The 27,683-nt window shown below is 45.6% G+C and overlaps 1 protein-coding gene across 1 annotated transcript in view; it reads right to left on the bottom strand.

The window, feature by feature from the left end:
- The window catches only part of TSNARE1 (t-SNARE domain containing 1), a gene marked incomplete at its 5' end in the record, with an annotated part of 667,552 nt that overhangs the window by 115,348 nt on the left and 524,521 nt on the right, over positions 1-27,683 (bottom strand). The gene's annotated exons all lie outside the window — the stretch shown is intronic.

Below are 27,683 nucleotides of genomic sequence, written 5' to 3'. Positions count from 1 at the left end.
CTACAAGGCACGTTGCTTTTCAGCAGTTTACAAGCATTTATCACTTTAGTGCTGATGCTTTGTAGCATGGGAAATAGTTAGGAGCAAGTGCTAAGTACCAGTAAATTAAACAGAAACCAGGCATGATTTTTTTTTACCCTGAAAGAGCAGCAAACCCTGGGATGAGTAGAAAAGAGATCCATAGCTCCACATTGAGCATGATACTGCAAGGATTTAGAAGCTGACTCTTTTGCTACTGCACAATAGGGCTGTGCGAAGCTTTGGATCCTGCTTCGGATCTGGACACGCTTTGGATGATATAGCGCCCGAAGCCGCACTTCTGGGTCGAAGCGGGATACAAGCAATGGTGTCTGGAGCGGATCGGTGGCATCCAAAGCACTTTGGGCCCACTTCGGATGCTCCAGAGCCATTTCAGCCATTTTGAGAGAATTAGAAGAGGGAGGAAGAGTGGGGGGAGGGATGGAGAGTGAGAGCAGTGGAGGGAGGGGGAGCAGCGGGGGGGAAGACTGACAGCTGTAGGTAGACAGTGAGAAGCACTTTTGCCTTGCTACTTTTCCAATGTCATCGTCTTTTTTATAAAAAAAATATAAAAAACCCTGTTTCCAGCCCTTCTGTGCCTTTTGCAGCTTGCTCCCTGTCAGCAGCGGTGAGAGAGAGGAACGCTGTGACTGAGACCTCCCTGCTGCTTTTTCGTGTTATAAAGGAGTGGTTAGGATTTAGCTTAACTTAGCTTAGTTTAGCTTAGCTATTCAATTCAATTATTAGTAGTATTACAATTCAATTTATTTCTTTGAATTATTTTTTGGGGAACTTATTTTGGAAACTTTGCAAAAAGACAGTCGTGTTTTCCCAGCCAGTGTTATCTATCACTGTGCAGGGAGGCACAGATTGCTTGCTTGCACGCACACTCACACAGACACACACATATACACAGAGACCCAGAATATAGAAAAAAAATCGCAGCGGAAGAAGACAGACAGATATTTACAGAAGAGCAAGACACAGATAATATACTGAGACACAGGAACACACAAATAATTTCATTCACAGCACAACACGAGATAGACAATATCATGAGAGCCAGAAAGAAGACACAGGAGTAGACATGCAAGTAATTTCATTCACAGCACAACACCAGATACCACAGGGAAGATGAATATGAAGCATGCTGGAAAGGCAGGTGCCAGGTTTTTTGGCAGGGGAGGGAGAGGGGGTACGGGGAGAGCTAGAGCTGCAAGCTCCCCCCATCCCAAACAGATGCATTCTCTTCCCGAGCAGCCATGACATCGGTGCTGCCAGTGGAAGCGAGGCGGCGGGAGCAGTGTCTGCACCTAACGTCCCTGCATGTGCACCACCTCCGCTCTGGATAGCCAGCCCTTCTCCCTAGTTGAGCGGCCAGGGTTCAGGCAGTTTGTAGCACTTCTGGCCCCATTTTGCAAAGTGCCCACATGCACCACCTTTAGCAGGGCGATGGTGCCCTCCCTGTATCAGGCATGCAGGGAGTACTTGAGGGAGGAGCTGCGCAAGGCAGGGCTGCAGGTAGCCTTGCACTTCACCTCCGACTTCTGGAGCAGCCGGGGTGATGATCACGCTTACCTCTCCCTCACAGGGCACTGGTACGCTCAGTCAGGCCATCAGTGGGCTCTACTGCAAGCTGAGGTGCTGGATGAGTCCCACATGGCAAGGGAGATCATAGGGGCCATGAAATGCATGGTGCAGGAGTGGCTCATTGGGCAGGCCGAGCTCACCCATGGGTTCGTGGTCACTGACAACAGGGCCAATATGGTGAAGGCTGTCCATGATGCCAACTTTGTTGGCATCCGCTGTGTGGCACACAGGCTGCACCTAATAGTGAGGGATGCCTTGGAGGGGGACAGGGCTGCCGGTGATGGCGCCACCACCCGTACTGCTACAAGCCAGGTGATTTTGAAATGCAGGAAGGTGGTGGGCTACTTCCACAGCAGCATCAAGGCGGGCAAGATGCCGCAGGAGAAATAGGCAGAGCTCAGCATCCCACAGCACAGAATCATACAGCATATGGAAACTTGGTGGAGCTCCACATACCTGATGCTCGAAAGGCTGGTGGAGCAACAGAAGGCCATCCATGACGTGGCCTTGCTTGGGGAGAAAGGGATCAGTGCCCCCCTGAACAGACCTGGGTGGGGTACCATCACCCAGATCTTGGTGGTCCTCAAGCCCTTCCTCGAGGCCACCGAGGCCCTTAGCGCTGGTGATGCCAGCCAGGTGACCTGCTAGTGAAGGAACTGGAGAACCAAATGGAGAAGTCCCAGGGGAACAATGTTCCTGGCTGGGGAAGGCCACTGTCACCAGATGTGCAGGCAATGGTGAGGAGGCTGAAGGAGGGCTTCAGGAGACAACCGGATCCCTTGTGGTCCAGTACAATCCGCATGACGGCGGGCACGTGTGACCCGAGGGTGAAGGGGAGCATGTGCACTGGCAGCCCCAAAACCCTTGATCGCTGGATGCAGGTGCTGGTGAACAAAGTCAGGGAGGCTGAAGTGCAGAGGTGAGGGGATGTGGAAGAGGGGGATCCACTTTCCCGTGACAGTACTCCCAGTGCCAGCACCCGCGCCAGCACCAGCCAGTCTTCTCCACGCCAGCCACTGCCAATGTGGGTCATGGGCATGGCTTCAATGCTGGGGTCCAAACGCACCAGACCCCAGCCTCAGGCAGGTAGCGCCGAGGCTTCGGTGGCTACCTATCTCATTGAGGATGTGGAGCCACTGGACTGTGACCCCTTGGCCTGCTAGGCAAGCTGGGGGCAGATGTGGCAGGATCTGGCCATGGCTGCCCAGCATCACCTGTCCTGTCCACTGACCGTGTTCCAAGTGAGAGGGTGTTCAGCATTTCTGGGGACGTTGTGACACCCCATGGCACCTGCTTGGATCCTACGTTGGTGGAGCAGCTAGTGTTCCTAAAGGTGAACCTTACACTGCTGGGGTTCCCCAAGCTCTACCTACAGACAGATTGAGTGCCACCCTCCTCACTCTGTCTGCACCAATTTCCTTTTTGGAAGTTTTGAAAAGCCAAGTAACGTCCTGCTCTCGGCTGGAGAGGGCACTAATTGCATCACCAGCCAGCAGGGGAAGAACATGTCCCTGCTGAGCTCATTCCCCTGCCAGGACAAACTTGGAGGTATGGGATTGGGGCTATGGGGAAGGAGGAGGCCCCAGGTCCTGGGCATGACCACTAAAACTGCACCCTGCCAGGGTAGGGAGGCCTGGTGGGACTGCTGGTGGTGTGGCAGCCCCGTAAATGCCAGGACCAACGATCTCCTGGTGAAAAGCAGAAAGGAGGTACCATAACCTCCAGCTAATGCATGAACGCACAGTCATGGCTGGGAAACTCCCAGACCTGTCACGTCTTTGACAGGCCTGACACTTGCTGGTTACAGTGCAGTTGTGAGGCTCCCGGTGAGCTTAGCTTAGCTGCCCGGGATGCCAGCTTTAGGGTTGAAAACCCCTTCATCAGGCAGAGGAAGCACCTGCAGTTGGTCCTGGATGGAAGGAACAGTAAAGAAGCCAGAGGCTGGCCTGGCATGCAGTGCAGGCAAGATGCCAGTCAGTGAAAATGGAAATGGAGGCGGCAGGGGGTGAGGGACAGGCTGGGGTGGGGGGTAGGGGGGAAAGGGGGATGTAGCAGTGCAGGTAAAAGTGCAGAGGTGCACTGCAACCGGCTGAACACCTGACACCCCAGGCACCTCTGCACTTTTACCTGCGCTGCTACATCCCCCTACCCCCCACCCCAGCCTGTCCCTCACCCCCTGACGCCTCCATTTCCACTGACTGGCTTTCTTGCCTGCACTGCATGCCAGGCCAGCCTCTGGCTTCTTTACTGTTCCTTCCATCCAGGACCAACTGCAGGTGCTTCCTCAGCCTGACAAAGGGGTTTTCAACCCGAAAGCATCCATAAATACATTTTTTTTAAGTACTCCTTTTTTTTCATAATACACACACAGACATAAAAACACAAGATAAGCCATCACACACTATGAATAACATCGTATGTCCAACACAACATCTTTACTTCTTGCTGTCAATTCCTTTATAAAGCGACAGGCTCTGTGACAGCTGTGTGGGTACCTTTGATGCTGTTGGTGTTGAGTCAGCTAAATTATTGCACCTGTTGTCACGTAAAGTGGAGGACCGGGCGTGAGGCTGTAGGGGAGGAGGAGGCCCCAGTGGGGCACACTGCCGTGTTGTGCAGAGGCCCCAGTGCCAGGAAGGGCGCACTTTAACACACACACAATGTCACCCACCCACATCACGAGGCAGAAACCCTGTCCGGAGCTCTGGATCAGATCGCGGCCGGGTCTGAAGCCAGATTGGATCGTGGCCATCCGAAGTGGCCAGATCCGAAGCCGGATCAGATCACTACCGACTCGCACAGCCCTACTGCACAACTTCTCAACATTTCTTAACCTGCATCTGTGTGTGACCTTGACCTTTAAAACAAAATAAGCCCATCAAAAAACCCCAAGAAACCAACCTTGGAAGGAATGGAAGGTTTATTTCTTTTCGTGTAACCTCCTTTTCACCACCCTTTTCACATTATCAGTTATACCAGCTGTAAGAAGGGATATTGGGCAAATTCAGCATGGATGAGAAGGAAAACAGCTTCGGTGGTGTATTTCTGCCTGTTCCAAAAAGCAGTATGTCCTGGGATTTTGTAGGAATGTTAGTTCTCCTGAGGCTCCCTGCCCAGCTTTGCAGACAGAAATCCAGGTAAGGCAGGTTGTGGAAATATGTGTCGGCAGATCCAGGTTCTCTGCCTTTTTTCTGGAATAAGTTGCTATGAGATCTTATATTTGCCTTTAGCGTGCCTTGGTTTCCTCACTGGTAAAGTAGGAACAAATGTTAGATGGCACAGTCGCAATACCTATGGTTAAAATTGCTAGACTTTCCATGAGGAGAACCTACACTCAGATGCTTATAATTTTACCTAGCTTAAAACATTCGGGATGGCATTTTTCATGCCAAGCATCTGGCAAAAATTGTTTTCCAACTATTTAAGTTGGTCTAATAAAAGATATCAGATTCACCCAAAGAACCTTGTCCGCCTATGCCAAAGACTGTAAATTTAAGCTGAAACAGTTCAGTCATTTCTGAACTTGAGAGAGAAGGTATCACTTTGTGATGACGGGTTCTGTTTAATTGTGCGATCACAAACTACTCCTTTCTACTAGGTCCTTGGCTCATTTAGTGCATCGCGGCATGGCCTTGCTCTGAGAATGCAGCATGCTTGAGTAGCAAAGGATGCTGCTATCTGGAGAGCCCTGCTTTCTCTGTTGCAGGTCTTGGGACGTGTACTGTGGAAGGCAGGGAATGCCAAGAAAAGAGAGGTGAATATGGCCTTAGAGAAAAAGATTTTATTCCTGCCTGTGGCCAAAAAGTTCCTGTGTGATGTTAGGCAACTCACTTAAAAGAAACTTTTTTCCCAGGCAGCCACTAATTACATGTTCCCCGTTTTCTAAGTACCCAACTTGAGTGCTAATTTGCAAAAGTACTGAGCGCTCACAGCTGCAGCTGAAGCCAATGGAAGCGGCGCGATGAACACACAAAATGCTAAATACTGTGAGAAACCAGGCCCTCCGTTTCTCAAATTTGGCACCCAAAATTAGCCGACACTTAACAATTTTAGCGTCAATCTCTGCCTTGTACAGCCATGTTTAAAATTAGGATCAGGCTGCTTCTTCACTGAATAGGGGGCTGTGAAGATAAATTCATGAATGTATACACAGCACTAAAATAATCTTGTGACAAGCATCACAGAAAAGCCTGTGAGGGAAGAAATAGTTCTGCGAGATCTGTATGGTGTGCAGTAAACTAAACCTGGGATCAGAACCTAAGTCACGAGGCTGAATAAAATATACTCGACAGTGATACAGTCACTCAGTACACAACATCTGGACTTGGGCTCCCTGTTAAAAGAAAAAGATGTGCTCGTTCAATTGAAAAGTGTATTAAACTGTATACACGTAAAGGGCTGGAACTACTGTGGCAACTTCAATATTGGTACTTCCCAAATTTGGGGCACTCAGACTTGTAGCATTCTTTGAACACGTGTTTGGGGTATGATTGTAATAAATTATGGTGAGACTCTTTCTTTAAAAACCCTGCTCCGTGTCCAAATTAAAGCCGGACAGAAACCAGCAATAGAGCAGTTACACATTTTCTAGCACTAACTTTGTAACTGGCTGGCACTCAATATACAACTGAACAATTCATTGAAGGAAGAGCGTGTTCTTAGATATTAAAAAGTGAGGCCAACAGATGACAAAAATATCAGAGAAACCAGTGACCCCTGGGTTTAGGGCTCTATCCAATTTCCAGTAAGGTAAATGCAAATATTCCTACTGACTTCTCCAGCATTGGATCCGTTCTGTTGTTCATCATTTAACTAACTCAGCTCGCCTGATTCAGGGCTGTAGCACACATTGAAGGCAAATAACATGAAAGATTCATTTTTCCTAAAAGTTGCTTTCTGTGGCACAGGTGCCTGGTTTTGACTATGTCACGTGTCAAAGAAATAACGTCTTCATGAAAGCCAGGATGCTGTCACTCCCAGAGACACAAGCCTTTAGCTTGTTCATAGCATAGTTATGAAGAATGCTAATGTTGTATATATTGCTCATGCCAACGTCCCTGAACCCGGAACGACTCCCTCTGGTTCTAGGGGGCCAACAGAATTAGCACAGCATTCAATTCGGCTGCATATCACAACATTGCAACAGCCATTTCTAGGAGGAATATCTATTAATAGCAACAGTCAGGGGGCACTTGATAAATGAATCCTATAAAAGTTCATTCAAATTTCCATGAAAGCAGGCAAGGCTACTTATGCCCTTGAATGCTTTCACTTTGCAAGGGAAGCACAGTTAACTATATTTATTAAATGCAAAGGAGCAGCTTTAAAAAAAAAAAAAAATTATAAATCACTGCAATCAGCGTGCCGAGCTGCAATTCCTGTAATAGCGAGCACGCATAATAAACCCATTTACACCATACTAGTAAACATTAATCTACAAATCTTGCTCCTGATGGATTAAGAGAGCACAGAAGCATAATATCTAACATGATGGGAGCAAGAGGACTATTCTAAAACCCATTTTCCTACTCAATTATAAATAACCTTTAGTCGGGGCAGAATCTTTTCAGTAACATATCTGTCTCAAATATCTTCAGAATGATGCATAGGCGAAAAAAAGAAAAAAGATCACATTAATTAAAAAAGAAAAGCCTAGAATATCTGAAATAATAACGTCTGCAATGACATGGGTACTTTAAAAAAAGCACAGGGCCAGATGCAGAGCTGTGACCGAGATGCTTTTGGGACAGATGAAGCCAGGGACAGGAATATGGTTTTAGCCACTTCCTACCCAGACCACTTCCCACCCTGGATGGGTACCGGGCATAGATCATCAGGATCCTGGGAAGATGAGGGTTGTAATTGCTATACAGGATAACAGTCACAAGCATTAGAGCTTTGAAACTTAATCCTTCTGTACTTTTACTCCAAACTCAAATTAAAGGCCGCCTGAGGGTCTAAAGAATATGTGAGGAGCAAGACCTGCTTGGTAACGCAAGGTCTTTATTGGACTAACTTCTCAGTGAGAAAGGCCTGGAATATACTCTCCAACCATTTGGGTTGGTCTAATAAAAGATATCTAATTCACCCAAGGAACCTTGTCTGCCTATGTCCTTAGACCAACACGGCTACAACCTAAACCCCTGGAATATACTCAGGAACCCAAGGACAGTTTTTGCCTGAAAGCTTGTCTAACATTTCTCTCAATGACCAAGTTGGTCCAATCTGAGACACTGCCAAACCAATCTCTCACTTCTTGGTACATGTAGAAGAAGTCAAACCTAAAAATACCAGAAATCTCAAGAAATGACCTGTTTTAGGAAAAGGTCAAGAAATCAGAGGCTTTGACAACTTTTGAAAAATCTTCATAGTTTTAGGTGCTCTTGTGAATGGAGTCTCTGAATTTTTTTGAGAGTGCCCTGCCCCTACTTATGAGTAGATGATCAAATCCTGTAACACGTCTTTGTTTTGCCCCCTCTGACAGCCATGACAGCAGCTTAAATATATAGTTGAGCTCTGCATGAGAAATTATCTATGCATTTCTCTCTCTTTTCTCTCGTCAAAACCTCCATACTTACCATACTAATTTGTTGAGTTCATCTTTCTCATGCTACCTCTTTTAAGTCATTAGAGCTCTTTTTCAGTTGTAATCCTCTTATTTCAATAATCAGTCTGAGCCTGTCTGTCTTTTTTAGGGATAATTCAAGTTTTGTTGCAGAGATGAAGGAAAGTTTGCTCTTGATCTAGTTCAGACTCAAAACTTCTTTGCCAGGGGCTAGGAATGACCTCTAGGCCTTACAAAGCTCAGCTGGGCTCCTCACTTTGTTAGAGCTGCCCTTTATACGCAGGGTAGAAGGATGGGTATTCAAAATGTTGCTGAAAAATGTCTAACTGATAGATACAGGAATTAAAATCCTCTACTTAGCCACCAAAATGAATACAGCAGAAAGCCCACCCCTACGCTAGGAAACCTCACCTGGAAGAGCCAGTAGCTGCCCAATCTCTAGTCTTTATCATTCCTGCAACCACCAATAAGACACTTTTTTTTATGATGATGAACTTGTGATGAGCCCACTACCTAATTTCAAGGCAACAGAGAGGCATCACATAATTAAAAAAAAAAAAAAAATCTAGTCACTCCAGGCTGAAATTCCTATTTAAATAGGTGACCAGCTCTGTTCTTCCTCACTGCCAGTCAGCCCACCCACCCACTCTCTTCAAATCTAGGTTTTTAACTAGGAAACAAATCACAAAATCAAGTCAGCATCAAACCTCTGTTTGCAAGCATCAAAGAGAAGTCCATGTGATCCTTCGCAACTCAGCCGGCAGGACATGGCAAAGCTAATGAAGGTGATGGGCAGCAGTAGGCTTGTAATGGAAGTCTAACTGTTCTGCAATTCCCCAAGTGCTCTTTCAAAGCCCCATTTAAGGGGGGCACTTCATTTATCCACTTCAGCAAAGCGCAGTAGACAGCCTTCTGCTTTACCCTTCTCTTTAAAATCTAATGTTCAGTAGGAAAAAAAATAAAAATCAGAAGAAGTAGCTGTCAGGGCAGTCCCAGATCAACTAACCTCTACAGTGAATTAATTAAACAATTATATTAGCCAGGCCTTCATTTCTGACATGGCACAGCTGACATTAATTGGGCCACAATCAAGATAGTAATTCAGGTTAATTGGATTCCCACTGTCAGCAGCTATCAGCTTGTTTCAATATGCTGCTGTCATTTAAGAATAATTAATCATGGATGACTTTATTGGATGGCTCTGGTTGACAGCTGACGGTGCGGTGAGGTTTGAAAATGCTACTGGATTGCATTGTACTGGCCCACCGTATAGGAAAGCTGACATCTTTCCAAGGGATTAGGATGCTGATACTTTATTCTCTGGGATCCAAATTCACCAGACGAAGTGACAAAATGCAGATGACTTCACACGGGCACAGCGAGGGAAGTAAAAGCCAAGGAAGCGCTGTTACAAGAGGTTGCAGGCCTGTTTGCCTTCCACAAAGACCTTGAGGCGCACCGTTGTTTAGCTACTGTTACCGTGATAAAGGGCTCATTCATGCAACAGCACATGCAATGCCGGAATTGAAATGGTGCAGCTGACCTGGTGATGAGGTGTTTTTTTTATCCCCACCCGCATCCTTACAACTATCATTACTTTGGTTACCCTCTAGCAATGCTTCTGATTCATTGTCAAGAAGAGACCTGTGCAGACATGTCAGGAAACTTCCAAAGAAGGATTTATCTATTAATGAGCGAAGGAAGGAGTTACACGGTCACTAGGGCGAAAAGCAGATAGCAATAAAAGCATGGGCTAGAAATAGTAAAGGGGGACAAGAGGAATGAATTATGCTGTAAAAAATTGAAGGTCGACTGCGTGGGGGGGGAGGAGAGGGGGAAGGGAGAAAAAAAGGCCGAGTACTAAGATCTCAGGAAGGAAAAAAGTTGTAAGTAGTATCATTGGAGGATTTAAAAATGTACCTGGGAAAGCACTACAAAACATGTCAGAAGGGCCAGTCTTGACTCGGAAGAGGAGGCAGTGAATGAAGAAGATATGCTAAGAGGAGCTCGCCTTTTGACCTCTATGATTCTCCTTTAGTCATGTCGCCACCCAAAACCTATTCTAGTAGAGGTGTAGAACGCTTTTTCAATGCCCGGGAGGTGGGATATACACCCACACCCCACCGCAGACTGGGGGAGGTGGAGGGAGAAGAGTCTTACCTGCTGGAGCTGTCATCCCTTGGGAAGCAGCTGCTACTGCTGCTTCTTCAGCTGCGGGCAGGCAGAAGTGTGGGCTCCCTGGGGGCTATTCCTGGTGGTCCATTCACTCTGCCAGGCACAGGGCCGTGCCTCCAATGGCAAGGCCTCTTCCACCCTTGCTCCAGCAGAAATACTACTACGCATGGAGCTGCACCTGCCCGTCTCCTATGGCTGGCCGACAAAGGGTTCTTGGGGGGACAAGGCTATACTGGTGGCCCCTCCAAGTCAGCGCTCAGAGTTGGCTCCCCCCATCCCCTAGTTGCACTACTGTCTTCTAGAGACCCATATCACTTGACACCAAAGTCCTGAGGGAAACTGGACAATGCAGCTGAAGAAACAGAGATCAGACCTTTGAACCACATGTAAAAGCACACGTTCCTCTTAAGGAACATCTCATGACACCAAGATAAAGCTGGGAAAAAAAAAAAGAAAGAATTGTTTTATTAGGGTCTCTCTCGATAATACCTCAGACAGAAAAAAAAGATACTGATAAGCAAAAAAAGTCATGTGTTCACTTTGAAAGACTGCTTTTCAGATGTCTCCCCAAATCCTTGCTGACTTTTCTTTTAGGCCTAATCATTGAGGTCTACTAGGGTCAGTTGCTGCTTGGCCTTATTTACTTTATATAGCACAGAGCCCTGGGAAGTCTTCTGTTGCTGCCGTATGCTGCTCCGTTTGGAAGAAAATCAGTACAGTCTGCTTCACGCAGATCTCTGATGATAATGCATCCCAGTCAAAGAAAGAGCCAAAAACATCCAAAGGCCTGTTTGTGTTTTGTAGAATGTCTTTAATCCAACCTGCCCCAAACTGCAGTAAGGATTTGTTATTTAATAACTCTAAATATATTAATCAACAGGAGAAGAGGAATATGAAGAGCTGCCGGGCAAGGGAAAGAAAAGGAAATATGCTGTGCAGTGTTGAGACTATGGGGAGTGTGTGTGCTGGCCGTAGAAATCAGGAAGGGATGTATTCAATGAGGGCTGCAGGGGAGAAGCTTCTTGCCTTAACAGTGCCAAGAAAAGGCCAGTCCTAAAAAGGCAGCATTTGATAGCAACGGGGCTGTTGCGTGCCCTCCTTCCATCCAAGGAAAGGTGATCATAAGGTGTATTAAAATGGAGAAATGACTGAATTCCAGAAACAGAATCTGCCATCGGAAATAAACACAATTTTGAAATATTAGTTTAAAATATTCTGTCTTTGCCTTATTTTCTTATTGCTTGGTCATACACATGTGTTCTGAAAAGAAATAGAAAAACACCAAAAATAAAATCACCTCCCCTGTAATCTTTACAAGCCCATGAAAAGCTGAAATCCTTCTGTAGTGCTATAACTTCTCATTACCTATTACATAGGGTGACCTCATGTCCTGGGTTGGCTGAGATGGTCCCAGATTTTGGAGGCTGGTCCTGGCCAGCTGGTGAAAATTAAAACGAGTGTCCCAGGTGCCAGGCGGGACAACAGGAGCTGTGAACTAGGAAGCCCTAGCAGACATCAGCATTGCCCTAATAGGTTAGCTTGAATAATAGAATGATCATTAAAAAGAGGATCATTAATACCTGTGATGAAAACAATGGGTCATTAATGGGTCACTGACTCCTTAGCTGCCTGAATAGTAAAACCAAGGGTGCCGCACCCCTGTCTCTGCCTGCAGTGGCTGAGTTGTGGGCAGTGTCCTGGATTTCATAATGTTCCCATGGGGCAATGTGCTCAAGCTGCAGCAAGGGAGGTTTAGGTTGGATATTAGGAAAAAAAAATCTCACTAGGAGGGTGGTAAAGCACTGGGACGGGTTACCCAGAGAGGTGGTGGAGTCTCCATCCTTGGAGGGTTTCAAGCCACGACTAGACAAAGACTTGGCTGGGATGATCTAGTTGGGGCTGGTCCTGCTTTGACTAGACGTGACCTCCTGAGGTCTCTTCCAATCCTTATTTTCTATGATTCTATGATATAATATTTGGTGATAGCCATTTTGTGGCACAAAGGTGCTTAAAGAAAAAGATGATGAAATGGTGCGACTGTGGTGAATGGACAATATGTGCAGAACGGTTCTAGGCTGGGCCTAGCTATGACAAGGAAAGACTTGAGACGCGTGCCCCTTTCCAACAGCCAAACTTGGAGGGGTCACAGTGTTCTTTCTGGCTCCAATCTGGTGACTGTATATTACCTTTTTCTCCAGCTTCTTCAAATCTGGGTGAAGTTCTTAGACATGATCCCTAAGTTACTTTTCTTCTGTAGAAATGCCATTGATTGGTTTTAATTGCCAGCCTCATACTTGATATAATTTTGGACTCCACCCTTGGAGACTGGGACATGCTCTTGTTTGGCAGATAAAACAAGGCAACCGATCCAGATGTGTCCCGGATACTAGGATGGAACCAAAGATAAGTGAAAATCCTGATTTTCTCTTCCACCTATAAAGGCATCTTTTGGGAGACTGCAACACTCCCAAGACATTAATTATTGAATTTGAGGACAGAAAGGACTATTAGATCACTTCACTCATAGGTTGGTGATGTAGATTCAAAACTCAGGCTGAGCAGGGATGAGAACTTAGGTTCTCCACTTGGACAAGTGCATTAACCACTAGGCCAGTGGGCCAAAGGTGTGTGAGGAAAGAGACCCTCATTCCTCATTTTTTTTTCAACTTAGGCTAAGAGGAGGTTCTGTTCCAAAAGCAGATACTGTTTTCCAGGGACTTGAGCATGAGGTTGGGGGACGGAGGGAGAGAAAGAGGGGGAAGGATCTCACTTAGAAATGCACATAATAAAGACACCTACATGTCATTTATACTTCTTAGGGGCAAAACAGATCTGGGCCAATGAATCCTTATTAACTTTCTTAATTTCTCATGGAACGCACACATCATCTTTAAGAGGAGGCTTGACGTTTACCTGGCAGGCCATTTGGCAAATGACCCTGGGGTCATTTGAGCCCAGTTTTCTCTCCTGCCCAGGGCAGGGGGTCGGACCAGAAGATCTGCAATGTCCCTTCTGATCCTACATCTATGAATCTATGAATATATGAATTGACCTGTTAACCAAAACCATTATATAAGTATGTCAGGCCTGAGCTTGTCTGTGGATCAGCTGCAGACGACTTAGCATGGCCTTACCAATTGCCAGTGATCCATGGACCACAGTTTGGGACCCAATATACGTGGCCATGCAGTAGTTTGATGGTTTATCAATGGCTTATTGAACTCTGTCATGGTAATTACTGTGAAGAGCTCAAGATACATGACTGGTGCTATGCTATCAAAGTAAATGCCACAAAGCTCCTCAAAAGTATTTTGCTCCAGAAGAGAAACATCAGAGCAAAAAACAAAGTGCTAGAAATGAAAAGTCACTGTATGTGGAACAAAGTATCCATTGCTACTATTATTAATAGTCAGGAGGCTGCACACTGAATAGTCTTGGATTTGAATTACCTCCCCATCCCTGGAAGTGGTTGCAAACTGAAGCAGACCGGCAGTGGAAAGCATCTTGCTGTGCCATTGTTCATGTATTTCTTGTCTTAGGCCTTTAACAATGGACTAATTCTCCAGGATCCTCAACCTGACACCCTTCAGGAACACAAAGGGCAAGAAAATGTAAAATAGAAAAACGAAAGAAAAGATTAAGGGATCGGAGCAATTAAACACCGCAGAGCACGTCAATCAGGGAAGCTCACGTCAGCAGTGCCACCTGAAGTCAACTGTTAGCTCATGTCAAGCTAGCTCGATGCAGGGGTGAACACCTCTCCCGGTTTCCAGCTGCCCTCTAACATCTGGTCTCTCATGCTTCGAGCTATTTGCAGTTGATGTGAATATTACAGAGGGTTGCCATCCTCAAAGCTTTGGCCCGTTCACTAGCACTGATGCCAAGAAGTTAAAATAAAGGATAGAGATCTGCTGAGCATCTTTATTTTGGGCATTAATCCACAGACCCTGTTTCTTTTTCTCTTGCTGATTTTTGTTCTTTCAGTGCAACGTTCTTTCAATTTTTTGTCCGTTTGTTTGCTTAAAAGGCTCAGAAGATGATCCAGATGGCATGCCGGTGAGCTTGTTGTTGTTATTTTTCTCATCTTTAAAGGGATGATATGTCCAAAAAAGAGAGTGAGCCCCCTCCCACCCTGTCACCTCCCCCCACATTGCCTCTCTTCCGTGCTTCTTAACAAAAATAATATTAAATAGATTTGGGGGATATGTCTCCATCACTTTTTATTTTGAGTCCTGCGTGTAGTTATCTGAAAGTCGAGTCTTTGTTTCTTCAGAGTTCAGTTGCTCCCAACACTTTTTTTATTTATAGGAATGATAAATTGACAGGTCCTCAATGATAGGTCGCAGCACTTATTAGTGGGCTTGGAAATGCTAGTGGAAAGTCAGCTTAAATTGGACTGGGGGCTGCAAGACAAACAGTTTTTGTGAAGCCAGGACGACTGAGATCCAGGCTTATTACAAGAAATGGATAAGTCAAACCGTTTTTTTCAAAAAGTTTGGCTTAGGTAGGCACCTACAAATCAAACTAGCTCCCTCTCTAAAAATGTAAGCTCATTGCTGGGCTACAGAGATGGCAATCTCACAGCAGACGCTTCTAAACTAAAGCTTGATTCTATCTCTAGCAGGTAGCCAAGGCCTCATTATTATTTCACATCCGAAAGACAGCCCTTAGAGCAACCTTCTGGCATCAAGCTGGGGTGATGGTTCACAAAGAAGACAGCTGCCCTCTGAAACACCAGTGTTAAATTACAGTGCCCTTGAGATTTTAGTTGGAGATTTGTGATGCAAATTCAGATCAGACCTGCTTTGCTGGTGTGAATAAGAGAAATCATAGCCAGTGTTGGTAGTTCAGACACATGAGACCATTTAAGGTATTTGAACCAACGAACGTGAAATAATTAGCATCCTTGCTGTGCATTGCAGGTCTTGTGTCAACCTCATTAGCTGGGCCACTGTGTCCATCCTCTGATTATCCTCTGAGCACTGCAATGAGTCAGTAAAAACTCAAGTGTGTGTGTGTGTGTGTGTGTGTGTGTGTGTGTGTGTGAATAAACTGGTCTTGCTTCCACTTTGGTGCCTTCACTGGACAAAGGCTTTTCAATCTCTTCCTTCCAAAAAGTTTATTTTCCCTTAAACAGGTAGATTTAGACTCTTCCAAGATGCCCTTTCTCTGATAAATGCATACATAGAAGGGAACTAGTTTCTACTCGTGCAACTTTTGTGTTGGTAAAGGCACTGGACTGACAGGCCCAGGAAAGAAAGTCATCCAAGGAAGAAATACAAGGAGGGCATCCATGTTCCAGCTCCCTCAGGATTTTCTGATCCCTAGGACCCATCTCTGATATGATGGGCTACATACTGGGAAAAAAGAAGTTCCTTCTGTGTAGTCCTTTCAATTCTTCCCTGCCCCCCTCCCCAATGTGATGATTAAAAAATAATTGATTTCATAGGTAGAAATACTTTTCCATCAAGATATGCCTACCACAAACTGACACTAACCTTTATTCACAAGGACCTCTTCCCAGGCAACTTGGCTATCATAAGACAACATCTGGAAACTATCAGGTAGTTTTAATTGCCCAGGGGAACATTGGAGGAACTCCATTTGAATTGTTAATTAATAATATAGGATTGTGTCAACACTGTTATATGGTTGACAGGCAGTTACAGAAATTTCTGCTGTGTGTGAATGTGTAATGAGCCTGTGTAATGTATGTCAGTAATGAGTTTTCAAAGATGCAAAGTCATTTTTGTAGGTGGAGATAGTACTCTCAAGTGGCTGGATCAGAGAGGCCCAGAAAACAGGACTCTGTGCCAGTGGGTTAGCATGTAGTATTGGACACATCATTCACCCTCTCATTGATGCAGTTTCCTCACCTATAAAATCCGTCTCCAAGGCGTGCACATGTTTAAGGGTTTAACCTTCCTGATTGAAGTGTAACTGGTGCGGGAAGGTGGATGCTTAACTAGCAATGCAATGGAACAGGGCTAGGGAAACATTGTAAACTCACATTCCTGGACCAATCAGATTGATGCGGCAAAGAATAGGGAGCAAACATGTTTTTCAAGCGCTTGCACATCTGTGCTAGGAGCCTGGATAATAATGGAAAATAACTAGCAGGATTAAAGTCCTGGACTTCAAAAACACAAATATCAACAGGCTCAGGGTAATAGTAGGGGAGGCCATGAGAGTTCAGGGACTGAAGGCGAATGGAGTGCGTGAAGAGTGGTTGTTCCTCAAGGACACAATCCTTGAAGCACAAAAGAAGACCACTCCCATGTGGAGGAAAGGTAGCAGAATGGTTGGCAAGCTTTCCTGGCATAATAAGAATATCATGCTCTTCTTGAAAAAGAAAAACAAGGCTTACACACAAGGGAAGTTTGGGATAGTCCTCAAGGAGGACTATACAACAGCGGTTCACGCATGTAGAGAAAAGATTAGGAAAGCTGAGGTGGTGACTGAATTTAAGTTAGCAATGGGAATCAAAAATAAGAAATCCTTCTTTATGTACATAGGGAGCAGAAGGAAAACAAATGGAAACATGGGACCCCTCGGGACAGATGGTAACGGACATTCAGGAAAAAACTGAACTCCAGAATGCCCACTTTGCTTCGGTATTTCACCGGACCAAGGGGAAAAACGTGCTAGCTAAGGCTCACAGGGGGCGCAGTGGGAATGACCACCTTCCTACTGTTGACACTGAGCTGGTGCGTGACCAACTAGAAAAGCTAGACATTTATAAATCAGCAGGACCGGATGAATTCCACCCAAGAGTACTGAAGGAGCTGGCCGAGGTCATTGCAGGACCCCTGGAAAAACTTTTCCAAAACTCGTGGCGCTCAGAGGAGATCCCTGAGGATTGGAAGAGGGCCAATATTGTGCCCATCTTCAAGAACGGGAAGAGGGAGGACCCAGGAAACTATAGATCAGTCAGCCTAACTTCTATCTCAGGGAAAAACCTAGAAAAACTCATCAAGGAGTTTATGTGCAATATGCTCGCAGAGGGTAGGATTCTGAATGACAGCCAGCATGGCTTCATCGTGGGCAGGTCTTGTCTTACCAATCTCATCTCCTTCTATGACCAGGTATCTCACCACCTGGACAAGGGAAAAGAGGTTGACATGATATACTTAGACTTCCAAAAGGCCTTTGATCTAGTATCCCATGATATCCTCATGAGAAAACGGTAAGATTGTGGTCTTAACTGCTCGATGGTTCAGTGGGTGGGAAACTGGCTGCGAGGTAGGACCCAGAGAGCTCTTATGAACAGATCTGTCTTGTGCTGGTGAGAAGTGGCCAGTGGTTTCCCTCAGGGGTCCATGCTTGGACCGGTGCTTTTCAACATATTCATCAATGATTTGGCTGTGGGAGTGAAGAGCTCACTGGCTAAGTTCATGGACAGCACCAAGTTATGGGGGAGCGTGTTCACATCTGAAAATAGGCTGCAGATTCATAGATTCCTAGACTCATAGATTCATAGAAGTTAGGGTCGGAAGGGACCTCAATAGATCATCGAGTCCGACCCCCTGCATAGTCAGGAAAGAGTGCTGGGTCTAGATGACCCCAGCTAGATGCTTATCTAACCTCCTCTTGAAGACCCCCAGGGTAGGGGAGAGCACCACCTCCCTTGGGAGCCCGTTCCAGACCTTGGCCACTCAAACTGTGAAGAAGTTCTTCCTAATGTCCAGTCTAAATCTGCTCTCTGCTAGCTTGTGGCCATTATTTCTTGTAATAAGGTGGACCTGAGCAGGCTGGAGAGCTGGGCGAATCAGAACCAGATGAAGTTCAACACTGAGAAGTGTAAAGTGCTCCATCTGGGGGCAAACAACTCCCAACATACCTACAGGCTCAGTAGTGCCAATTTGACTTGCACCACAGCTGACAGGGACCTAGGGGTAATAATAGACCACAGTATGCATATGAGCCGGCAGTGCGATGCTGTAGCCAGCAGGGCAAGCAATACTCTAGCATGCATCAACCAATGCATCTCATGTAAAACCAAGGAAGTGATTCTTCCCATGCACTCAGCACTGGTGAGACCGCAGCTGAAGGACTGCGTCTAGTTCTGGGTGCCGTACTTCAACCAGGACATGGAAAAACTTGAGAGGGTCCAGAGAGGAGCTACCCATATGATCAGGGACTCACAAGGCAGACCACACAAAGAGAGGATGAGGGACTTGGGTCTCTTCAACCTAAAAATGAGAAGGCTGAGAGGGGACTTGGTAGCAGTTTACGGCTACATCAAGAGAGTAGATCGAGAGCTCAGTAAACAACTGTTCACCAGGGCGCCCTTGGGGAAAACCATGAGTAATGGCAACAAACCACTTCAGGCTCAGCTCCTGGAAAAACCTGTTTACAGTCAGGATGTCTAGAGTAAGGTGGTGCAATCGCCACCCTGCAAATTGCCAGAGGTGGTGCAATCGCCTGCCCTGGAAATCTTCAAGTGGAGACTGGATGGTCACCTCACTGGGGTCACCTGACCCCAGCTCTCTTTCCTGACTGGTGCAGGGGGCTGGACCCAATGATCTTCCAAGGTCCCTTGCAGCCCCTAACAATCTATGAATCTATGAAATTGGAGATTCTCATTGAAGACAATGTATTTGATACGATTAGGGTGACCATATGTCCTGGACTGGCCAGGACAGTCCTAAATTTTGGAGGCTATCTCAGCATCCTGGGCACTGGAGAAAATTGAAGCAAAAGTCCCAGATTGGCAGAAACCTACCCACATGTGTGGATCCTGAATCAGGAGCTGGGCACATGTGGGTGGGTGCGTGCCAATCCGGGACTTTTCTTTCAGTTTTCTCCAGGGAGCCCATACAATAGGTAGCTCCCTAGCCCAGACCCCATTGGGCTGTGAGTAAAGTCGCTTGTGCCATAGACAAGGGGTAGGGGTATGTGCGGGGAGCCTCTGGGTCAGAGATGCATGTGTGCATGTGCATGCACGCACTGTGCTGCACTGTCCTTCCTGGCCCCAATCCTGGGAGCCCCGGGGCCAGAGCTCTGTGTGTCTGTGTGCGTCTATGCCACAATCCTGGGAGCAGGGGTCAGGGCCATCTGTGTGTGTGCATGTGTGTGTATGCCACAATGTCCTATGTAGCCCTGCTCACAGGAGCTGCAGGGTCAGGCCAGTGTGTGTGTGTGTGTGTGTGTGTGTGTGTGTGTGTGTGTGTGTCTGCACCTGAATGCACTGGTAACCCCTGGCACCTTCCCCTTCTTCCCCCCTGCCATCTGTCCCAGATTTCCATACCCCATCCCAGATTTTCCTCAGATTATTATGGTCACCCTAGATATTACTGAAATGTTTGGAGGATGATTCATAAGATTGTGATGTTAAAATCCATGTACGAAAAGGATCAGATGGGGGGTGGAGGAGAAGGGGATGAAGTGGTACTCTATATTAAGCACACAGATATCTGGAAACTTTATTGCTGGCTCAGACATGCAGGGCTTTGAATGCCTAAGGGTCAGTCGCACAGTTACCAAAGCCCCAAACAGGTCAGGTGTGTGTGTGTGTGTTGGGGGGGGGTCTGCTATTCCTGCCAATAGATGAAAACACAGGGAAGTAGAAAGCAATCAATGTCAATTAGAAGTCACAGCATGTTGGAAACTTAATAAGGGAAACTACAGACATCAGGTGAAAATCCATTGCTGGTAGAAAAGAAGGGTTTTTGTGGTTTTTTTTCAAAAAAATATATTAAGAACAAGAGTATACGTTGTAGCCATGTTGGTCTAAGGACACGGGCAGACAAGGTTCTTTTTTATACCCGAAAGCTTGCTAAGAAGAATGTTTCCAACAATTCGAGTTGATCTAATAAAAGAGATCAGATTCACCCAAGGAACTTTGTCTGTTTTAAGAACAAGAGAAACCCTAGCGATGATATGGACCCACTGCTGGATGGAGATGATAACATTATTAAAAGTGAGGAAGCAAAGGCAAGAGTGTCCAATAAATATTTCCTTTCTCTCTTCGGAAAAAAAGTAGGATCATGTGCTCATGTCACATGACAGTAGGCACCAAGGAGGAGGTTAAACAACACCTGCTGGGAGTGTGCAGGGGGTAACTTTAAGTTATCAGGTCTGGAGAGCTCACATTCAAGAATCTTAAAAGAGGTGTTGCAGGACACCCATCGCCCACTGAAACCAATGTCTCAAAGATCTGGGAGAGCCAGGGGATTACGGAGGATCAGACCAGAACTAATGTTGCATCTATAGTCGAAACCAGTGAGTGGGATGGCATGAATAAACACAGGCTGCTCAGATTGATGTTAATCCTGGGAGAAATAAAAGAAAATCTGATAAAGGATTCAGGTGTTGGAAAACGGAAAGATAGGGCTATAAATAACACCGGTCAACCTAGTCTTCCGGGGTAGTAGTCTTGTGATCTCATTCCTTGACGAGATTACAAGTTTGGGTGATAAGGGTAATGATGTAGATGAAGTACGCTAGGTTTTTGTGGTATGCTAGCCTTTCTACCTCCTGACAAACTGATTACAGTTTAGCACAGCACAATACAACTAAGCCTCTCCTTTCACAAAGGACTGGGTGCAGACAGATTTCCCGAAGTAGGCAGGAATGGAGAATTTGTCTTAAATAGGAGTGTTCTTTGTGTAGTTTTCAGGGATTGACACTGGACCCAATGGGATTTGACGTTTTCATCAATGGTTTGGAAGTATGCCTATAATCAGTGCTGATAAGGTAGGCTGACAACCCCCAAAGATTCAAGGCATTAACTACATTGGAGAACAGGGTAGTAATACATAGCTCTTGTTAAGAAAGAGCCCATTCAAACAAAGTGCCTTTTAGTATAGTGAAATACAAATGTATACCATGTAGAAAGAGAATCGTGGGTAATAACAGAATGGGAAACAATATCTAACAAATGTCATAGACGTTAGGGCTGGAAGGGACCTCACGAGATCATCGGGTCCAGCCCCAAAAGCTGTGACTTGGAAATCGTAGTGGGATCATAGTGGGCTAGTGACTTGATATGAACTCCTAGTGTGATGCTTTGGCAAAAAAAGGGTTAATGTGATTCCTGGATGTCAAAACAGGTCAATAATAGTGACTAGGAGTAGGAAAGTGATTTTACCTCTGTACGTGGCATTTATGAGACTGAAGCTAAAATACTGCACTTAAATGTTGATAACACTATACTGAAATATAGCTCTGGTATCTGTATTTTTAAAAGAGTGTCGAGAAATTGGAAAGGGAGCAGAGGATTACTACAAAATGATTCAAGAGCTGGAGAAAAAATGCCTTTCAAAATGACGATGTAAAGATCTCAATCGGTGTAGCTTATCAAAATGAAGACTGAAGGATTTGATTTGATTTGTAGTCTCTTTGTGGGGGGCAGCAAAATCATTGTTCCTAAAGGAACATTAAAGGAATCATTGTTCCTTTAATCGAATGGAGAAAAGCATCACAACGGTAGCAGAACCTGAAATCAGATGAATTAAATAGAAAATAAGTTACACATTTGCACGCTGAAAGTGGTTAATCAGTGGAATAAACTATCAAGGGGAAGAGTGGGTTCTCCGTCTCTTTTCTTCACCTCAAGACCAGATGCCTTTCTCAAAGATATATTTTAGCAAATGCAAGTTACTGCGCTCAAACTGGGGGTAACTGGGCAAAAAGGAATAACCAGTGATGCACGATGAGATGGTTTGATGCTCTATATTGCCTTTGTTCTCCGTGCATCTCTGAAAACTGATGTAACACTACTTACTTCATATACACAGCTTTGTGAAGCTTTATTAATGACTAAAGTGCTAAGATTAAAGGCACCCTACAACTGAAAATATTAGTTTCCCAGCTTCAATCAATGGACAAAAAGAGAAACCTATGTGGCGTGGACGGAGTCGTGAGTGTGCATGCAGAGGAGAGAGACTATCCGCGCCGCTCACATGTGCTTGTCCTGAATAAAAGCCTCGTCGTTTCCGAACGGACTGATCAAAAACATATTTTCTATGTAAATGTATTCATAAAATATGGCATTTTAGATAAATCTATTTGTATATATTTAGACTGCATTTCAGATAAATTATTCAGAAAAATATGCAATTTAGATAGAAAATAAATACACTTCATACAGATCTAAGTGATGTTGTCTAAAATGCCATATTTTCTAAGTGGATTACAAATGCTGTAATTTAAAAAATGGATACATTTGACTGAGAGAAAATGACAAAATGATAGCTCAGTGTAAACCGCGAGAACACATGTATTGAGGAATTAGGAGCACACAAAGTATTTATTAGTCCCGAAGCTAAGAGGGCTGCATCCACATTACGATGTCTCGGGCTCATCAGATCGGGGTCCTGAACCCTTAAAGTACTACAGGAGGAAAACATTTTATCTTCATTGCGCCCCACTGACTGAGAATTAGGGTCGCTTGCAACAAATCTCAGGACCTCGCATGAGCTGGTACCTTGAATTCAGCAGAGCTTCAGTTATACAGCAGGATGCATCAAAAGAGGCTCAAACATCTCCTCCCATACAAATCACTATGAAGCTTTGTGCAAAGAGCGGAAGGTCTAAAGCACTACTTCTGTTTTCTGCTCCTGTCTCACCACAATCCTTCATCAAGATGTGCTTCTCTCTGTTTGTATATAATGTATAAATCAGACATCACTTCACTGAAGTGGTCCACTGATGCGTCTGGTTCCAGTGTCTCCGTTTCAGAAATTATGTAGAATAATTAGCTGGAAAGAGCTGAGAAAAGAGCCCACAGGCATGAGTCAAGGTCTCAGAAAACCTTCTTTAGAGTGAGAGTTGGGGAAACCTTGAGCTAGTTAGCTTATCAAAGAGAAGGCTAAGAGGTAGCTTGCGTCATAGCTGTAAGTGTTTTTTTCTGAGATTACTGGCAGGAGAAGGCCCTTTAATCTATCCGATAAAGGCAGAACAACAGCAGCAAGTTTACGATGGGTGAAAGCAGACTACAAATTGGATATACATTTTAACAAAGAGTTGTCTCATTACCATTGGGACAACTTACCTCGGTTTGCAGTGGACTTTCTGTCGCTAGAAGGCCTTATCCCAAGATCTGATGTCTTCTAAAACACTGGTTTAAGCTTAACTAAAAATTACGGGCTAGATTGCTGGAATTTCTGGCTAAAAGTCTGTGGCTGATATTATTCAGGTCAGAGAAGATGAACTTAATTGTTCCTTCTGGCCTTAAAATGTGTGAAGGTAATGGAGCTGTGTTACTGGCAAATGATGCAAAATGAGACTCCTTGCCCAGAAACTTCAGTCTGGTGAATACCACCTAGGAGACCTACGAAAAATAAATGATGATGAAGAGCATCCTGTTGAGAGGAGGGAAAAGGAAAAAAAAGTACATGCAGAGGAAAAAAAGAGAAAAAAATACAAAAATAAAGTAAGATAACATACACCTGACAGTCTGAAAATTAGGGAGGGACGGGATGTCTGTAATCTTTGAGTCAAGAAGTTCTTTGACAACAGAGAGAGAGCGCAAGGTGCAGAAAGGGAGTGGACAGCAAAGCAGGGCATCCGTGAGCAAGATGAATGCAGCTGCTCGTTCGGCAGACACAGCGTGAAGCCCTGCTTCAACTTGCACGTTTCTGGAGAGCGTCAGCGCTGGTGGGGCTTTCCAGTTTGTTTTACTCAGGCTAACGCATGTTGTAAAGGAGTCGCTTGAAGCCCGCAAGATGGGCAGAGGTCTGCCTTGTCCCATGTTTGAATTCGATCTGGTTGGCCTTGCATATCGCGAGCCTCTAGTTCCAACCGAGCCCCTGACATCATGTCTGCATCACGGCAGGCGGTGCCAGGGAGTGCTGTGAAAAGACACCGTGCAAATTGCTCCAGCGCAGCGTGCCCTGAATGCCCCTCGTGCAATGTGAAACAGCATAACCAGAAGGAAATATCAATACCTCCTGCTTACCAAGAAACAACTTTGAGATAAAGAGACTATTCCATCTTTTCTCTGAGCCTAACCTACATATAAAATGAGCATGTCCCAACAGGAGATTTTACCATCTTCAAATCTCCTATGAAATATGAACTTTCATTTTTACCCAGGAGAAGTTTTACAATCTTTTCTCCGATGCCTGATAAAGGGTGTTTGTGCCCAAAAGCTGGCAATTAAAGAATTTTTTTTTCCAAAAATCTAGTTAGTCTAATAAAAGATATCACCTCTACCATGAGTACCATGAGTCCTGGGTGCTTTTTCCTCTAGACCAATATGGCTACAACCTAGATACCTGCATTTTGATGCACAACCAAGATTTGCCTAGCACTGCTCTCAAGTTGTCAGGCTCGAGTGTGCTATGGCACTGGTGCTGGGCATGCCTAGTACAGAAGCTACAGCACATTTTTTTAGCCATGGTATATACATGTCCTTAAAGGTAAAAGGTAGAGAATGGGTTGGGCATTTTGTTCCCACAGCCGTTCAGACACTGCCTTCTCACGAGAAGGCCAACACCACAATAATAGCCTAATATATGCAGGTCATGGACAATGTCCATCACTAAGAAGGCAATGGAGTTGGCTAAATCATCCCGTACTAGAACTGTAGGAAAGTTATCAGGTCAAGGGATAGGGGCATGGTGAGGTCAAGGGATAGGGGCATAGTGAGGTCAAGGGATAGGGGCATGGTAGCAGTTTGGTTTCAGGGCAAGCCCTATCCATATACCAAAAGGAGACAGGTCGAGGTCAATCAGAGAGGCGTGACTGAACAATGGAGTTCAATGAAGACCGAACAGCGAGAGGACTGAATCACGCAGCCTCTGAAAAACTCCATCTACCGACATCCCTCCCTACCACCCAAAACAGAGACCACAGGGAGGGAAAGATGCAAACTTCATCCTTTTTAAGGGACATGCCTTGTTCAGAAAATGGTGCCATCTCTCTTTCTCTCCTCTGTTCAAATGTAGTTTGCGCCGTCGAGAGCACTACCACATTATTTTCCACTCCGTGCTATTCTGAAACAGCAAGAGTAATCAATCATTTACTTATCACAGGAGCAAAACAGACTTTTCTTGAAGAGGGACGAGGGAAGAAGCGCTACAATAAAGTAATTTTGCCAATTTGAGTGTTCCACTTGACAACTATTTGCATAATAAGGTTTTGCCAAGATAAGAAGATTGGTAATTTTCAGAGGCATGGAGGGGATTGAAGTTTTTAAGCTTTTTGCCCACTATCTGCACACTCACAGCCCTCCGCTCTTGATGTATGTTTCTTTTTAAAGTCCTCCGTCTGTCTGCGTTGTGTAATGAATTCTGTCACTCTCAATTGTGCTCTCAAGCAGCGAGCAGTGGAAGGGAGTTTGCATTTTGATTATAAAAAGGTGCCGTCAGCTCTTATTACAATGGAAAACCCGTCTCCATGCGAAATTCTAAGGCACTTACGAGCTTAGTCTCCTCCTCGGAAAGCCGCCTGTAGATCACGCCGTTATCGTTTGACAGGCCGCTGAGCGGGCGGGGAACAGCCTGAGTGGCAGGTTGCACGGGAGGAAGAGAGGATCAGGGAAATGGAAGCAGCGGCAAAGCCAGTTTCAGCGACAAGGGGCTCAGGGGCTGATGGGAGGAGCTCGACAGCACAAATGCCTTCATGTAGAAGTTGTCATGCACTCAACTCGCCACGGTGCTTTGAAAGGCTGGATGAAGGAGAAGGCAGGCAGACGGAGAGCAGGCTGTCAGCTTAAGCCTGCTCCCTTCCACCCACCCTTCCAAGCTGGTTTACCCGACCCTAAGCCTCGTCAGCAATTTTCTGCTTTGAAGCGTGGGAGAGCAGGAGGGAGATAACCATGGGTCTTACAGGTTAAGTACGGATGTATTATTAGAAGTCTCACAAGGAACTGCTCCAGAAAAAATAGCATGGTTGGAGGTAACACAGAGAAGCTACTGACTAATATCCCTATACATTTTGTGCACAAGAGTAAGTCCAAGGCCCAAACCCAAATGGTACTACACAGGGGAGACGCGTATATTCAGGTCTCAGACCCACTATTAAGACTCAGTGCTGCTCTGCTTCCCAGGCGCAAATTTGGACCCCAGGCTTGTATCCCTCTCAGGCAGCAATAAATTCAGCTCTGAGCATATCAAATCATTATGTAACTTTTTCTTCCACTCTTATCTCTGGACCTTCCTATCAGAGCAGCACCCGGCGGATGCTGAGATCAGGGCATCTCCAGTATCAGGACGGTACCCAGAGAGAATAGGGGATGCTCCCTGCCCTGAATAGCTCATGGTCTGTGAGGACAAAATGGAAAATGCAAAGGAAACTGAATCCACAAAGGGACGCAACGTGGGATCCAGCCTATCTCAGTAAGTTCAGTGTGTAGGCATGGCTTTGTAGAGCTAAGATGAACAGAAGGCTGCAAACGGAGCGAGGACCTGTCTGGGCTAACCAGCAGGAAATGCCAATGGGACGTAAAAGTAGCCCGGTGTTGAACGCCAAGCCACTGGGAGAAGCCTACCTCTCCCCAGATGTGAGCCCTCTTCTGCAGTCAGACACCTAACCCCAGTCAATTCTTTTTCATGAAAAAAAAAATTAATAAACGGGCGAGAAAGCCACAAACACCCCAAAGCCTGGTGGTGGAAGCGCTCGCCTGTGATGTGGAAGACCTGAGTTGAAGTCTTTGATCCAAATCAGGTCAAGGAAAGACTCCAGTATGACTTTCCCTCTCACATCCGACCTGTGCACTACTGAGATAACACCCATGTATGAGGGGTAGGCATGCTTGAGAAGCCATGGCAGTAGGGGCCAACCCTTTTGCCTGGCTTGCCATAAATGAGCCCACACCTTCCCCAATGCCACTCTGATCCCCTTCCTCTGCTCAACCTGGGGTTCTGCTTCCTGCTCCCTTCCCTGTGCTCTGCTGCTCTGCTTTCTGCTCCCTGCTCTATCTGCCAGTGTGTTGCCTGTCTCCTCCCCGATCTGCACACATGCCACACATAGATGCTTCCCAGGCCACTTGCAGCATGTGCGCCGTAGGTTGGCCAACCCTGGCCTGTGGCATCAACGGGAGAGGAATGTATTGCTTGAGCATCCCACTGGGGGTCAGATACTAAACTTTTTGGTGGCACCAGGCCTGAATCAGTTTTACACCTGCCCTTGGAAAGAAACCGAGGTGCCAAGGGGCTTTGGATTGAACTCAAAACTACTTGCATTGTGTCATAGATCAGACAGTGGAAGAGCCAAGGAGAGACCTCTGCTTTCCTTTCACTTGGTCCAGGGCCCTACTGAATAATGTCAGTACCATGTCCAGTTTTGAGAATCACTCTCTTAAAGAACCACTCCTGAGCCTGTGCATCCTGCCTCTAAGCTCTCCCTCTTCCAAGCCCCTTCATAAACCCACTTCATAAATAACAGC

Source organism: Alligator mississippiensis, chromosome 3 (assembly GCF_030867095.1).
Source record: "Alligator mississippiensis isolate rAllMis1 chromosome 3, rAllMis1, whole genome shotgun sequence".
Taxonomy (NCBI): Eukaryota; Metazoa; Chordata; order Crocodylia; family Alligatoridae; genus Alligator; species Alligator mississippiensis.
The sequence above is the reverse complement of the archived record's forward strand: the minus strand, read 5'-3'. Positions and strand labels throughout refer to the sequence as shown.